This window comes from Eurosta solidaginis, chromosome 2, assembly GCF_040869045.1.
Source record: "Eurosta solidaginis isolate ZX-2024a chromosome 2, ASM4086904v1, whole genome shotgun sequence".
In the NCBI taxonomy this organism is placed as follows: domain Eukaryota; kingdom Metazoa; phylum Arthropoda; class Insecta; order Diptera; family Tephritidae; genus Eurosta; species Eurosta solidaginis.
In genome coordinates, this window is record NC_090320.1 from 147,085,472 (window position 1) to 147,093,488 (window position 8,017).

The 8,017-nt window shown below is 42.6% G+C and overlaps 1 long non-coding RNA gene across 1 annotated transcript in view; it reads right to left on the reverse strand.

Moving 5' to 3' along the window:
- LOC137240275 (uncharacterized) overlaps window positions 1-7,310 on the reverse strand; it is a 162,867-nt gene extending 155,557 nt beyond the window's left edge. The window contains exon 1 of the long non-coding RNA XR_010949673.1: window positions 6,076-7,310. This is a non-coding gene — a long non-coding RNA (uncharacterized lncRNA). The remainder of the gene's footprint in view (window positions 1-6,075) is intronic.
- Window positions 7,311-8,017: the final 707 nt, after the last annotated feature.

Below are 8,017 nucleotides of genomic sequence, written 5' to 3' on the forward strand. Positions count from 1 at the left end.
GATTTGCCTGACCCAGATTTTTTGGAGGCGTTGAAAACCACACCAACTTTGGTGGTGACCTTATCTGGTTTGACTACCGCATGATGTGGTAAGTAAAATGAGAAGACCTTGCCATTCGAAGTTATTTCGCATGGGTCGGTAGATTCCATGTGATCAAGGTCGAGATATTCTTGCAACACATTGTTGTACATTGTACCTAACTCCCCTTTTTCTGAAGCGATCGCTCCATGCTGAAAAACTGCTGCAGAGCAGTCGGGCGGGATTTGCCGAGGGAGAGTTTTTCAGGAAACTCTTCCTTGAATGGAAGTCGCACAATGTATCGACCCTTTGGTGCACGGGTCGTGGTTGTTACGTATATCTGCTCACACGCTTGATCGTCGGGGGATATCTGTGGAGGTTGTGCAATTTCCTCCTCTTCCCAAAATTTTCTCAGTTGAGAACTGAGTGTCTCGTTTGACGCTTGGACTTGCGTCGAGAATGACATAACATTTTCAGTTATTGGACCACTGAGGATCCAACCAAAAATGGTTTGTTGCGCAAGTATGCTACCGCAGACCTTTTTTATACCTTCCAGCAGAATTTGTGGACGTATGCCGCTGCCAATGACCATGTCAGTCTGACCCGGTTTGTGGCAACTGTGGCAACTTTTTACTGCGGATTCCCACAAGACGCCCATATGAGGGGCACTGGGTGGAATATACTGCCAATTTATTCCCTGGGGGCATATTTCTGCACAATGTCCGCGAAGCATTCGTTAAGAAATTTAACGAAGTCGCGTTCGAGTGCACGCTGAGCGCCAATGAACGTTTTACCATTGTCGCTCATCATTTTTGAGGTATAACCTCGTCTGCCAACGAATCGGGCGAATTCTGCGCGAAAGGCTTCGGTGGTAAGGTCCGAGCATAGCTCAAGGTGTACTGCCTTTGTGGAAAAACAGATGAATACAGCCACGTAGCCTTTTATGATAGTGGTCGACCTCAGAACCGATGCTTTTATTTGGAATGGACCTGCAAAGTCTACTCCTGTTGTGGAACAGGGGAGTGAGAAATTGCAGCGCTCAGGTGGTAGAGCTGCCATTACTTGCGTGCGCGTTTTCTGTTTGAAAAGCCTGCAAGATTTGCATTGAAAAATGCATTTTTTAATGAGAGGCTTTAGTTTTGGTATGTAGTACCCTTGCCTCACCATTTGGAGCATAAACCGCGTTTCTGCATGAAGAAGCAGGCGGTGTAAAAACTCCAGATACAACTGGCAGAGCCTTGAATCCGGAGGAAGGATTACTGGATGCTTGTCGTTGTATTGCATTGTGGAATGTTCCAATCTTCCACCGATACGTAGGAGCCCGTATCCATCCAGAAATGGGTCAAGAGCCAGAAGGGAACTCTTTTTGCTTATTGGCATATTGTTTTGTAAGGCGCTCTTTTCCGTCCCGAAATGGCGAGATTGTGCCATTGCCACAAGCCGCGTTTTCACATGTTGCAACTCTTTGAACGTCAGATGGGGATTATGTGTTGTTGCCACCGATTTGGATTTCTTGCAGGCATTGTTCGCAAAGCGGAACACGTATGCAATCACACGGAGAGTTCGAGAGTATGAGGAGAAACGTTGAAGAATGTCGTCCTCTTCCTCGAGTGCGTGATATGCTTCGACCTTGCGTTTCTCGGGTGGAGAAGCGCTGCCTGCTTTCCGCTTTGGCCATGCCGAAATGTGGCAAGACAGCCATTGTGGTCCGTGCCACCAAAGGGAAGAGCCTATCAAATCATGCGGCTTGCAACCACGTGTGCCAAGATCAGCAGGGTTGTCTTGGCTAGATACATGGCGCCAGGTGCCGCTGGGAAGATATTCTCGAATTTGAGAGGTACGGTTGGCCACATAAGTCTTCCAGGTCGATGGAGATTTCTCTAGCCAGGCTAGTACAATCTCAGAATCTGACCATAAGAATGTGTTGCATGCTTGTAAGTCGAGCTGTTTTCGAACAGTTGAAGCCAGTTTGGCGAGTAGGACTGCACCACATAGCTCTAAGCGGGGTAAGCTTACGGTTTTTATGGGGCAACTTTGCCTTTCGCAACCAAACTTGAAGATTTTATTTGGTTGCCCACATGTGTGCGGATGTAAATCGCTGCGCAATATGCTTTTTCCGAGGCATCACAGAACCCGTGGATTTGGGTGTCTTGCCCTGGAACGACATTAACCCATCGAGGGATTTCGATGTGGCAAATGGCTGGCAGATTTTCTGCGAAATGTTGCCATTTTGATAATGTTGCGGGCTTGGCGCTTTCATCCCAATCGCTGCCATCCAGCCAGATTTCTTGGAGAAGCATCTTGGCCTGGATCATAACTGGCGACAGCCATCCTGCCGGGTCAAAAAGTTTTGCAACAGAGGATAAAATTTGTCGCTTTGTGACCGCATTTTGGGTGTGTTCCGGCAGAATGGTGTATGAAAATTTGTCCGTGAGCGCGTTCCATCGAATGCCAAGAGTTTTGGTGTTGGAAGTGCTCTCAGATTTTAAGAAGTTGGAGTCTAGAAGATCCTCCTTCGGAAACTGTTCTAATATGGCCGGATGATTAGCCGTTAATTTCTTTAGTATGAAACCAGCTGATTTTAGGGCTCTAATCACTTGAACGAGTGATTCAGTGGCGTTATCGATGGTGTTACTTCCTGATAGGATGTCGTCGACATACGTCTGCGTCTTGAGAATTGTTGCAGCCAACGGGAATGTCTCTTTCGTGTCATCGGATAGTTGATGTAACGTACGAATAGCGAGATATGGTGCACAATTGACGCCGAATGTAACCGTTTTTAGATTGAAATCGCTAACATTGGAGTTTGTCGTCCTCGTGTATAAGGATCTGACGGTACATTTTTTCAATGTCTCCATTGAACACATACTTATGCATGCACCACTGTAGAATTAGTAGCATGAGATCTGGTTGGAGAGTTGGACCAGTGTATAAAACGGCATTCAGGGATTTGCCTGACCCAGATTTTTTGGAGGCGTTGAAAACCACACCAACTTTGGTGGTGACCTTATCTGGTTTGACTACCGCATGATGTGGTAAGTAAAATGAGAAGACCTTGCCATTCGAAGTTATTTCGCATGGGTCGGTAGATTCCATGTGATCAAGGTCGAGATATTCTTGCAACACATTGTTGTACATTGTACCTAACTCCCCTTTTTCTGAAGCGATCGCTCCATGCTGAAAAACTGCTGCAGAGCAGTCGGGCGGGATTTGCCGAGGGAGAGTTTTTCAGGAAACTCTTCCTTGAATGGAAGTCGCACAATGTATCGACCCTTTGGTGCACGGGTCGTGGTTGTTACGTATATCTGCTCACACGCTTGATCGTCGGGGGATATCTGTGGAGGTTGTGCAATTTCCTCCTCTTCCCAAAATTTTCTCAGTTGAGAACTGAGTGTCTCGTTTGACGCTTGGACTTGCGTCGAGAATGACATAACATTTTCAGTTATTGGACCACTGAGGATCCAACCAAAAATGGTTTGTTGCGCAAGTATGCTACCGCAGACCTTTTTTATACCTTCCAGCAGAATTTGTGGACGTATGCCGCTGCCAATGACCATGTCAGTCTGACCCGGTTTGTGGCAACTGGGATCAGCGAGCTCAAGGAGTTTGAACTGCTGCCAGATTTTGCGACTAATGGTGGATGTTGGCAGTTTTTTTGTCAGTTGCGGCAACACAATGGCATGAGCCTTTATCCTTTTCATGGCCTTGGATGCAACCAGTGCCAAAGGACAAAGCTTGGAGGACGTTTGTACGACTTGTCAACCCATGCCATAGATTTCGAACTTTGAATGTTCGAATGGAAGTTTCAACCGTTTTTGAACTTTCGAGGAAATGAAAGTTCTTTCCGAGCCCTGATCAATAAGGGCTCTCAGTAGAAATAATTCCCCTTCGTGTTCGACTGCGACCATAGCAGTAGGAAGGAGAATTTGGTTATCATTGGCTGCATGCAATGATTGAACCGGTGCGTGTTTTGAACAACACGGTAGCTCGCTAGAATCGGAGCTATTCTGCGTTTGTCGAACGGGAGATGTTGACTCAGCAGTTATGTGCTGCACGTTTGATGCATTCGTTCGCGGGGTGAACGTTGAGCTTGTGGGCTCGCATGCAACAGAGTGTGATGCCGTTGATGACATGTCGAACATGACCACTTGCTCGTGCACTCATTGATGATATGAGTGCTGCTAAGGCAGTTTGTACACAGCTTAGCTTGTTTTACGAATTGTGTCCGGTTTTGCACAGACATTCGTTTGAAACGTGGACAGAATCTAACAAGGTGCGGGGAGTTGCAACATTGGCAAGTTTCCTTTTTAGATTCTGCCACAAGGGTTTGCGTCCTGTTGAAGGACTTGTTTTGCGCAGAATTTTGATGAGCGACTCGTTTTTGTTTGCTTGGTTGAAGCCTATTGACCCTTTCAACGACTTCATATCTCGAGGTGAGAAAGTCGTTCATTTGTGACCATAAGGGTAGATCTCTTCGAGAAGAGAGAGATTGTTCCCAAAGTGACAGGGTTGTTTCTGGGAGCTTTGGTGAACAAATGTACACCAGAATCGGATCCCAACTGTCTGTCATAACTCCTTGGGAGTGAAGTACGGATAGGCAGTTGTTGATTGTATTTTGCAATTTCTGAAGTTGCTCACTGTTTTCGGATGGAATAGTGGCAAGAGTCAGTAAGGATTTTATCTGGTTGTCAACCGAGATACGCTTGTTATCGTATCGTGACCGTAAAGCTTCCTAGGCAAGGTCAAAGCTATCATCGCTCAACGCATATTGTTTGACGATGGAGCCGGCTTTGCCTTGCGTTTTGTACCGGAGATGGTACAATTTCTGAGCACGGGAGAACCTTGGGTGGTTAATGTACACCGCTGTGAACATGTCACGAAAAGCGGGCCATTCTTCATAGCCACCATAAAAGGTCTCCGTGTCGCATGCTGGGACTTTGAGGTAAATATTTGCCTCAGCCGGGGGTTGTTCCACGCGGGGTGGTGGATTCGGCGTTGCCATCATTTTGATCAACGAAAGTTGATCGGCAATCTTTGCTTTTGTCACTTCATACGTATTAAGGCAGGCGCATTGTTTGCCTTGTACTGAACTTTTAAAGTCTGCAGGGAAACTTTCGTCTGGTTTCGAAAATACCAGATCGTATACCGATTGAAGTCGTGCCCAATAATCATCTAATGATTTGTCCTTTATCATGAGATACGATACAGTGTGATCTTGAATCGGTGCTTCGTTGAATTTTGCACAGTATCTCATTAGATTGTCACTTTCCGCGATGAACTTTTGCGAGGATGGGTCAACTGATTTGGATTTCCGGCGGGGGATGTTGACCTTTCCTTGGCCGTTTCTTCCTTTGGGCCACCTTTTGGTTTTGTCCCGGTTTCGGACGTTTTTGGGGGACTGAGAGGTATTTTATGCAAACTTTTGGGTTTTCACCAAAAAAAAACCGAATAAAATATTTGTCCCCTCAGAGAACGTTCGCAAAATTCGAACATGGAAAACTCTTGGTGCCACAGAAATTTAAAAAAGGGAATTTAAATTGGTGGCGGTGTTTGTGTTTGTTTTTTTTTAATAATAGAGTCAAGCACGGACAACGGGACGTTCCTTAAATGATTTAAATCCGCGAAATTCGGAATTTAATAGTATGTATAATGTTTTGTAAAAACAAAAAATATAAAATAAAAAAAAATCACAAACACTTTTCAATTATATATACGTGTAAATGTACGTGTGGAAATAAACGTGTATTTGTAAATTACTGGTATATATAGGTATGTATATATTAGAAAATAATAATATGTACTTGAAGTTTGTATGGATATTTTTTTGAAAGTTTCTATAGGGACGAAAATATCTCAACTTAGTTTTGTACGCCAGAATAAGTACAAATGTACGTGCATGTATATATTTGTTTGTGCGAACGTATGCACGAGAATCAGATCAGCATGATGTTCTCAGAGTGGAGAAGTATGAATATTGGAAAAGCAACTTGAAATTATTTGTACATGTATGTAAGTACTTTCTGTTTTTTATGAAAAATAAAAAAACTGCCTACTCACCGATTCCTGTATTCTGTTGGTCTTTATATTGCTACTGTTGCCTGGTCGCTTGTTGTTGATGATAACCTGGTTGATGTTGCTGCTTAGCTGGCTGTTGCTGGGTAAAGATGATTTTAAACTTTTTATTTTTTGATTTTAAAAAATTTCTTCTTCTCTTTTCAAAAACAATTTTTGCGTGCATATAAGTGTTTGTATTAATATATGTTTGTATCTCTTGTACATAAGTATACAAGAATTTTTTGAAAAATAAATGCACCCACGCAAGGTATGATGCTGAGAATTCTGTGACACTTGACAAATTTTTACCAAAACGGCACTTATGATGAGTGCGCCCACAATTTTCAAAAACTTTTTTTTCTTTAAATTATTTCAAACTTTGTTTTTGATTATTTAAGTTTTTTGAAGCACTCAAATTGTTTATATATGTATGTATTTTCTCCTTTTTTTTGTATTTTTGTATTTGTATTGTCACTTGAAAACCTTCAAACCATAAGTTTGTATATTTTTTATTTCTTATGTTTGTTGGAAAAAATTTTTTTTCCAATTTATATATGTATATATATTTTTTCCACCCAGTTTTCCTTTGTTTTAAATTTATATGTTTCTTTGTATATTTTTGAACACCCACTGTTTGCACATTTGTGTATTTTTTTTATTTTTTGTACGAACGAATATTCGATTTAATGAAAAATTGTTTGTTTTACATTAATTTAAGGGTGGGCCAAGGATAGCTGCGAAGGACCCTGAATAAATGGTGGTCTCTCTTCGCTACACTCAAACGCACCAATAAAAGATGTTTATTTAGTTTTTTCATAAAACGTTGTAAAATGCACCTTTTTTATTATTTGAACTTTTGAGTTTAAACAATAACTTTCCACAAACTTTGTATGCAAAAAATGTATATAAAAGTATTCGTATATAACTATGCAAAGGGGCGCGTCCGCGGTTGCCGGCTATTAGTACTTGACTAATTCGTTGAAAAAAGGATCGTTGCTGACGATGGCAGTGCTTGTGAATTTGCGCCTTTCCACTCGCCGCACACTCTTATTGGAGGCGGCTTAAACAATACTCACAACCACTCGCGTCCTTATCTCGTCCGGATTCTATAGCATGCACCAACGCCGTGCCATTCAAAACCACTTTGATCACATTAAAGTTGGTGAGTCCATCGATAATGCGTTCAGTCGGCGTTTTCTTTCCTATCTGTATGAATTTTGTAGTTCTCTGAAAATAATTGCAGACGCCACGCTGCGCTCAAGATGTTACATTTATATTATCCGCATACAGTCTTTTTTCCAGAGTTACGGGCTTTGCCGCTTTACGATTTTCGTCATGTACCAATGGAGAAGAGCTCATACAATCGATATCGTTCACGAAATTTTCTGGACGCGTACTTTTTTTGCCATAATCATAAAATGTGGGTGCGCTCACCGTTTTTACTAAAGCGACAACCACAGCCGCGGCAATCACAACGCCACCTCCGAACAGTATGGCATTCACCTTAAGATCTGCCAACTTTCGAAAAACTGTTTGTGTAAGTTCAAAACTGCGAATTACGGGCACACGCAAGAATGGTACAATGAACTCCAAATTTACAGAAAGATCTTTTCCGCCAGCTTTGAAGTGTATGCCATGCACCTTTCGTTTTTCGGACGTAGATTTCTGCTCCCTACGATCACTTTTCTTACTGTCGATCATGTTAATGTCCTCTGTTACTGACCAAGTATGTTCATTCAAAAACCGCGGCTCGAAATTTTGAAACCTAAAGACACGAATCATACTGGCGCCCCTAGTGCCATTTCCATCCTGATTAATCGACAAATTATAAGAGTTTGGGTGGTAAAAATCCTGGTAGTTATATACGTTCCCCGCGATGCCCTCCGTTAATAGATTACTATATATTAGAGGTATCACCAGCAACACTACCATACCAAGAGCATTT